General features: G+C 32.5%; 1 protein-coding gene and 1 long non-coding RNA gene across 3 annotated transcripts in view; one reads left to right on the plus strand and one right to left on the minus strand.

Annotated features, from left to right (window-relative positions):
• Nucleotides 1-7,228, plus strand: part of LOC136834257 (uncharacterized) — a 135,807-nt gene extending 128,579 nt beyond the window's left edge. Inside the window, exon 5 of the long non-coding RNA XR_010851703.1 lies at nt 7,036-7,228. This is a non-coding gene — a long non-coding RNA (uncharacterized lncRNA). The remainder of the gene's footprint in view (nt 1-7,035) is intronic.
• LOC136834255 (gamma-aminobutyric acid receptor subunit beta-like) overlaps nt 1-9,177 on the minus strand; it is a 172,445-nt gene that overhangs the window by 81,417 nt on the left and 81,851 nt on the right. The gene's annotated exons all lie outside the window — the stretch shown is intronic.

The following is a 9,177-nucleotide window of genomic DNA, read 5'->3' on the forward strand; positions in this document are numbered from 1 at the left end:
CAGCTCCCGGCGACCAACCAATTCTGGGACACGAAGTTACCACCCAGCTCTTTCGTCCTCACCTTTCTTTACCTACTACAATTCATTGTCAGTAGAGAGAGCTATGGAGGCTTTCGTTTCTTTGTTGTGTCCTCCATCGTCGTTGAATTGCTGCCGCATTTGTCAGCCTTCGAAAAAGCATGTTTTCAGCGGTTAATTACCCCGTCGGATTCCACTGTTAAGAGCCAGCGTCTGGAAACGAATGGCTATTCATTTGGTCTGGCGAGTAAGTCATTAGTTCTGTTCATTCTAGAAACCTTGTTAGTTCCTCTGGTATAACCGATTTTCACCTCCGTAGTGGGGTAGTGCCGTCAGTGCACCCCATGCGGTGCACTGTAGGCATTACTAAAGGTTCTTTGCAGCGTGCCTTCGGCTCCCTAGCTGCAACCCCTTTCGTTCCTTTACTGTACCTGCTTTCATATTCTTTTTCTTCCATCTTACTTTCTGCTCTCTCCTAACAACTGATTTATAGTGCAACTGCGAGGTCTTCCTCCTGTTACACCTTTCAAATTTTTACTGTCAATTTCCGTTTCAGCGCTGAATGACCTCATTGGTCCCAGTGCTTGGCCTTTGTCATAAATTATATATTCAATAAAATTCAGTTCAACCGACTTTCACATCTAAGGAACGACTAATGAAGAGTTACAGTTAATTTCTCGATTTTAAACGTGATAATGATTATCAGATTGCTCGTTGGTCACATTATGTGTGGGATTATTGTACGAGTATTTTATGGCTCTTTCGTTTTATATACTATTTTTTTTATTTTACCTCGTCCCACTTTACTGTTATTCATTAAACGAACCTCTTGTACGTTCATCTGTATAAGTCAAATGTTCTCGCAGTGTACGGAGTCGCTATGGTTTGAAAGTCATTATTACAGATTACAAATTTTCCTGTTTACCTATTATATATATATATATATATATATATATATATATATATATATATATATATATATATATCAGTACAATAGAGTTCTGAACTTTTTATATATATATATATATATATATATATATATATATATTATATATATATATATATATATATATATATATATATATATATATATATATATATATATATATATATATATATATAAAACCCCCGAACAAAATGGCTGCTGTGGGTCACATCTACACATGCCTGTCTGCTGATATTTTAGCTGCTTGTACTGTCAGAATGCATACGAACTTGAGGTGCACGTGCAAAATTAGATGAGAAACACACATTAAGGGTCGGGAATTGATAAGTTCATGTCCCAGATAATTTTTGTAAATGTAAATTTCTGGAAGTGAAATGCGGAAATGATTTACCGTAGGGTTCGTAAGTTGCCTTTCCTCTAATTTTAAACTTTTGAAAGTGAAAGACTATCGCAACGTGTGATAAAAAAAATCCCTCTTAAGACCTTTAAATCTTTAAATCAAGGCTCAATTTAGTTGTCAGACTCCTTCATGTAAATGCATTTATGATGTCTGAAACCTTCCCCACCCCCCTTCAAAAAAAAGGAAAAAAGAAAAAAAGCCTATTAACCTAAGAACTCTAAACGTCATACGAAGTTAATGCAGGATTCACGAGTGCTTTATTTTTGGCTCGGCCTTCCCTGAGGTACGTGCTTCCTCAGCAGTTTTCGCTAATGCGTTCTCTTCTCGCTGCAGGAAGCGTTTCCCTTATCAATTTTAATTACCGTAAAACGTTGCATCGTCGTCGAATCGTTGCTGGTTGTATGTGCGACATCGCAAAGGTATTTTTTTTGATGTGGTTCAGTGTCCATTATATCCATTATATCACTGTAAGTCTCACCAAGAACTATCAACTATCACGTATGTTATTTATGTGGTTTAGTATCCAACAAATCTATAAATTATAAACTATCGCGTATATTATTTCTGTGATTCAATACCCACCAAAAGCTATAAACTATAAACTGTCACGTATATTATTTATGTGATTCAATACACACCAAAAACTATAAACTGTTACGTATATTATTTATGTGATTCAGTACACACCAAAAACTATAAACTATCATTATATATTTTTTGTAATTCAATACCCACCAAAAACTATAAACTATCACGTATATTATTTATGTGATTCAAGTATCTACCAGAAACTATAAACTATAATATATCACATATATTGTGATTTGAAATTTCAGGACATTTCGGGAGGATATAAAACCATAAGCTTCCACGTAGCTTGAAATTGAAGTTAGCTATTTCTTCCGTACAGCTCTGGAAAATTAGGTTTGATATGAAACTGTAAATTATGACTTATGTGGAAAATAGAAGTTGGCTGTTCCTTCCGTAAAGGTTTTGAAATTTCGGATGGAGACAAAACTATAAACTATCACGTATATTGAAATGGAAGTTAGCTCTTCCTTCCTTACAGTTTTAGATATTCGGGAAGGATATAAAACTATAAATTATCATTCATATTTAAAACTGAAACTACCAGTTCCTTTCTTACAGTTTTGGGAATTTCGTAAGGATATAAATAAGGATATAAAACTATAAACTATCACGTATATTGAATATTGAAGTTAGCTGTTCCTTCCTGGGAATTTTGGAAGGATACATATGCCATTTTATGATATACAGACTCGTTTGTAATTACGATTATCTTTCATGATTGCCTTATTGGCTTAGGGATGTTCAGGCCATAATAATTGCTCCTAATTAATCCTCTCTCTTGAGATTTGTCGTTGATGAAATAAAGTGAACGTTGATATTCCGTATCGTATGTTAAGTTAATTGATATGTATTCACTTTTTTGTTTCGTTGGTTTTTTGCTTACTCATTTATTGGTCTGCAGAAGCCTATCATCTAGATAACCATAATAAGCGTATTCTCTGTCAGTCTTTCAGTGCATTTGTTTCAAAACACAGACCGTACAAATAATGAAGGGGCTCTCGCCACAAAAAATGTTTTTTGAGTTATATGCCATCAAAGTTTTGGAAATTCAACCTGCTCTAATTTCTTTATTTTTCAAGATAAAAAGTTGAATTTTGTATGAAATGAAGTATTTGCAATCAGGAATAGAATAGTATGTATAAAGAAATTTAGTTCAAACCCACCCTTTTTTTTTTTGGAAAAAAAGGGGGGGGGATTAATTTAAAACTAATCAGGCAAGAAACGCCAATTTCAAAAGTTGGGGCAAGATTCCCTTAAAATACTGAACGCCTGATATGTTATTGACTAACTTATTAAATAGGCAAATGGATTATAAATTATTAAATACACAACTAATTGGTAGATGAACTCATTCAGATTGGGTTTTAGTATTTTCCTGTTTAAGTTATGAAAGAATATACCTGACAATATAAAACTTCACCCTCCATCATTATTTACAATGTTCACAGAAGGAGAACCCAGAATGATCATGTATTGAATAATAATAATAATAATAATAATAATAATAATAATAATAATAATAATAATAATAATAATAATAATAATAATAATTATAATAATAATAATAATAATTATTATTATTATTATTATTATTATTATTATTATTATTATTATTATTATTATTATTATTGAGAATTAAAAGCCACAGTATTAGGCCTGATAAGGGATAAGGAGTAGTATCTGAAAGCCTCTCATTATCGTTTTTAACTCTGTACATGAATATTTTAACACTACTGTGGCTTTTAATTCTCGGTATTATAGCCTCGTTCAGGGTCGCCTTGTTTATTATTATTATTATTATTATTATTATTATTATTATTATTAGATTATTATTATTATTATTATTTTATTATTTTATTTTTTTATTTTTTTTATTTTTTAATCTTACGCTATCGTCAGTTATGCCTTGTTCTACACTTCCTTTGATATTACTAACCGAAAATACCTATTAATCTTCTTCTCATATGACTGGAGAAAGGCCGTTTCTCCTTATCTCTCTACTGCACGTTTCACATAGGCTTAAAAGCGGAGGCTTAAAAATAGATACATTCAGAGTCTCCTGGGATTTATAAATAGGTTATATTCTGGATTCACTCTCTCTATCTCCCTCATACATTAGGGCAATTGAGCAATGGTTTCCTTAAACTAACAAGGAAATTTATATATTCACATAGATTCTGAGAATTTGCATATTGATCTTTAAAACTTGAGCACGCGCATTTAAGCATATATATGTATATGTGTATGTATATATGTGTATATATATGTATGTATGTATGTTTGTATGTATGTATATGTGTGTGTGTGTAACATTCTTTTACCATTAACATGAAATATACATATGTATGTATGTATATGTGTCGCGTTTATACCCGTAATTATTATTTATTACCATGAAGCAGATATGGAAATATTTCCATGTATGAACAGTATGTATATACATACGCCTCTGTAATGTGCATTGCGTACACACGCATTTGCCTATTCACATTACCCTTAATGCCTCTGGAGTTCGAAAGCCCGCTCCGAACAATATTTTTAAGTGACATTATATTCTAAAGTTCACCGGCGTAAAGTTCAGGCCCTAAATAAACAATGGGTATTGATTAATGCAAGTAAACAACCTTTGAAGCCTTCGGCGGCTGCAAACAGCTGTGTTGTATACATGGCATTGTATTTATGACGTAATTAATATACATCGCATAACGTTAATTATCATTTTGCTCTTTCGTGTAATTAGTAGTCTATCAATATTTTTTTCTTTCCTTCTCTTGAAAATTGTGTTGGGGTACTTTATTTCCTCCGTCAATGTTTTTTTAAATGTTGTTATGACTTTTTCTTTTATTTGCTTAAGTTATTTTTCTAATAATTCAACATTCCTCCCCCGAACACATATATATATTTTTTTTTCATTCGACTCGCTGTTACGCAATAAAGGAGAGAAAAAAAAGACGATGAAAATATCGATTAAAATATGGACAGGTGAAATGTTGGAGAACTGTATCACTGAAATAAAGTGAGGAATTCGGAATGCAAATTGATGTGGGCTGACGGCCGTTGGAACTTGAAGAACATGACTAACACCGCCTACGCACGCGTATATAGGCTACATAGTATTCTGAGTCTTTGTTATTTGTTGTTTGTTTGTGTCATTATTAAACTGGTGTAGTCACCGTCCTTTGCATATAATATTCATGTTCTTCTTTCGTGTATATATATATATATATATATATATATATATATATATATATATATATATATATATATATATATATATATATATATATATATATATATATATACATGTGTGTGTATATATATATCTATATATCTATATATACAGTATATACGTATATAGATAATTACGGTTACATGTATTCCCAGCGTTGAATTTATTTCAGCTAACATTTTTAGTCATTCTGCCTGTCTATTTATCTTAATTATGAATTATGTATGTATAGGTACATATATACTTACAAACACATACAAATATATATATACACATATATATATATATACATATACATACACATACACATACACAGACATACATACGCATCCTTGTAGATGCATCCATTATAAAACTCCATAAACATAAAAGCTCGAGAATATGATAAACGATACAAACGTAACAAAACCCAGAAGAAAGGACATTTCACAAAGAAAAATGATTAAGCATTGGAAACGTTCACAGGCAGAATGAGGTCAACCCCTTTAATTTCTCGCGCTCGACTCTGCGATGTGACATATCGCCCAACTTGACCAACTCATTTCCCTAAAGTGAAAGAGCCGCCGGAATCAAAGATAGCTTTACTTTTACTCTCGGCCTTCCGTGTTTTTGTAAAAATAAAATCCATCCGTACACACATACATACATATATAGATGCATATTCATTTTATATATAAATTATATATATATATATATATATATGTATATATATATATATTATATATTTATATGTACTGTATATATATATATATATGTATATATATATATATTATATATATTTATATGTACTGTATATATATATATATATATATATATATATATATATATATATATATATATATATATATATATATATATATATATGCATATGTATGTATGTATGCATTTATTGCTGGGAACAGGAAGATTGTGAATGAAAGAGCGCGGCTGATTTTTATAGGTATTTGGTTATCAAAATCGTTTATGTTAATAAAGAATAGAAATATTAATAATATTGGATATGAGGAATAGTGATGATATTCAGCATGATAATAATAGTAGAATGAAAGGAGAAGTAAGTCACATAATAGATAATACAAGAAAGGCAGCAGGGTTTGTGCAAAAGACTGGGCAGAGGCTTGAAGTATCTGTGAGTGCCAAGGAGGGAGCTGTTGAGCAATCTCTCCTTTATGGAATTGGAGTGCGGATGTTGAATTTGAGTGAAATAAGAAAAGGTAAAATCTATTGAGATTAACTGTTTACATGTGTGGTGTAAGAAGAATTGAAAGCATGGAAAATGTGATCATGTAGACATGGTGAAGAAGTTAGTGTAAGTGATAGGGTATATGAGTTTGTTTTGAGATGGTTTGGTCATGTGGAAAGATGGGAGGCGTTAGGATTGAGAAGGAGAGAAACACCTAGAAAGTGATGGATAGATACTATGGAAGATCTATTACAGACCCAGCAGTTTTCACCAAAATGCGTTCATTCATTCTGGAGGTTGTTTGTTAACATGCAAAGAGGGACATTATCTCCCACTTCGTTGTAAACGCAAATTCAATAGTTAAATTGCTTAGTTTCTCCTGATATTCACAACCATCCTCAGTCTTACTATCAATTTTGATAGACATTCATATCGTATTTATACGCTTACAAGTCTAATTACATTGTGTGATTTAGTGATATATTAAAATTTCAATGCACATCTTTTTATTCGAAATCTGAATACCGTTAATTTCATCTAATCATGTTATAATCCTAAATCATCTAAGTTCCTCACCCGTAAATATACTTTACTTTTATTATTTTTACATAAGCCTTGGTACGCTTGCCATATTTTTATAAGCAACTGACACTTTTATGATGCCGCAGGTAGACGTCAGGAGCGACAAGTCCAATTAGGAGGCTTCTGCTTTTCGCTGCTTGCCGATGCACCACGAAAGGTCAAAAGAAATTCAGGCGATAAACAAAGGTACTTCAGGGTTTAAGTATAGTTTGCAGCTCGACGTAGCCTAGGATAAACCTTCGTTTGGTTGTAAAACAATATATTAGGATTTTGCTTTGATTGCATTTTTTATTTTATCCTCAAAGATCTGTCGAGTGAGTTGAGTCACTTGCATAACTCCCACTTCAGAGAAGGTCTGTTTTATTTCCTGCAGGCCACGGCTGTATAAGGTCTCGTAAAACTTAGCAGCAATTAGGAATCAATAATGGACTGGAAGCTGTTTGTGTTGTTTTAAATTAATTTAGGAACGTCTTAAAGATGTTTTCCCTATCACACTCTTTATTTGGTAGAATAGTTAATCTTTTTAAGGCATTGCGCGCAAAATCGCACTTGCTGTGGTATGTAAATATGTACTTTGATACATGCTCTCACGTAAGCATTTGTAGACACGTCCGTGATATTCATCATGTCTTCACATAGTTCTAATCTGTTGTGTGTTGTTTAAAGTCACTGTCGGAATAGATGAAAATATATTTAAATCCTTAAAATCAATGACTTAATAGATAAAAATATATGGAAGTCCTGAAAATCACTGACGCAATAGCCAAAAATAATCAAAATCCTTAACATCACTGTCGTAATATACGAAAATATATCAAAATCCTAAAAAAAACGCAGTCGTAATGAAAAGATATTAAAATCAATAAAATCAGTGACGTAATAGATACTAGTATATTTAAATCGGAAACTCACTGACCTAATTGAGAAAAATATTCTCAAATCCTTAAAATCACTGGCATAATAGAGCCATCAGGGTAAACCTCAGCCAAAATTCATGCCACGGCTGAGCAAAAGGTAAAATAAAATCCCATCCGAAGAACACGAACTCTGTTCCACCGGGAACTGCAAAATTATGTCATGTTTGGGAACGTGCTGTAAGTCAGTATCGATTAGGCGTGCGAGCGGCTTGTGAATATGACTTGACAAGACGACGGTCAAGTTATTCTTTTTTTATTTGCTGCAACGTGATTGGTCGGTAGTTTGAAAAAAGGTTATGAAGGTCATTTACTGATGTCTGATTGGTGGTTGATGGGTGGCTTTGAAAGTGTGTGGTGAGCAGATTACAAAAATAGACAACTTTCTGTAGTTGAATTTGAAAGTGGCTGGTGACTTGACAAGACGACGGTCAAGTTATTCTTTTTTATTTACTGCAACGTGATTGGTCGGTAGCTTGAAAAAAAGGTTATGAAGGTCATTTACTGATGTCTGATTGGTCGTTGATGGGTGGCTTTGAAAGTGTGTGGTGAGCAGATTACAAAAATAGACAACTTTCTGTAGTTGAATTTGAAACTGGCTGGTGAGAGGATTGGTGGTGGATGGATAGCTTTGAAAGTATATGGTGAGCAAATTACAAAAATGAACAACTTTCTGTAGTTAAATTTGAAACTGGCTGGTTATGGTGATCGGTCCTTGAAATCTTATTGGTGAAAAGTTCCAAATCTCTGTGGTAATCAGATTCGAAAACTGATTGTTGAGTGATTTAAGAAAGTTTTTTTTGGGCTAGTTTCGGAAATTAGGTTGGTGCTAGTTTTAATAATCTTATAGTCACTTTCTGAACACTTACTGTTGCATACCTTTGGAAGCTTTTTTTTCGTGGTTAGTATCTGAAAACTGAATGGTAGATGTATTTCTTGAAGGTCAAAAGACGGATAGTTTTATAACAGTTTAGGATTAAATTCTTTAAAACTGGTTGGTGAGTAGTTTTTAAAAGGAAACTAAAGGATGTTTTTTTTGTAAAACTTTGTTCAAACAAAAACAACGTTTAATGACATTGACACAAGCATGGCCTAAATCGGCCTGGCCAAGATTATTCACAAATTTTATACTAGAGTCCTATGTATTGCCTAAAAATCTTCGACGAAGATTTTTACTGGTGACAAAGTGAGATATATTTTGGCCAGTATATCAAAGGTTCCTTAACAGTAAAGTTTATATAACTTAGATCACTCCCATCTTGTGATATGAGAAAACTAGCTGAGATTATGTGTATTTCATTCACCATGGAGTCA

The sequence above is a fragment of the Macrobrachium rosenbergii genome, chromosome 53 (assembly GCF_040412425.1).
Source record: "Macrobrachium rosenbergii isolate ZJJX-2024 chromosome 53, ASM4041242v1, whole genome shotgun sequence".
In the NCBI taxonomy this organism is placed as follows: domain Eukaryota; kingdom Metazoa; phylum Arthropoda; class Malacostraca; order Decapoda; family Palaemonidae; genus Macrobrachium; species Macrobrachium rosenbergii.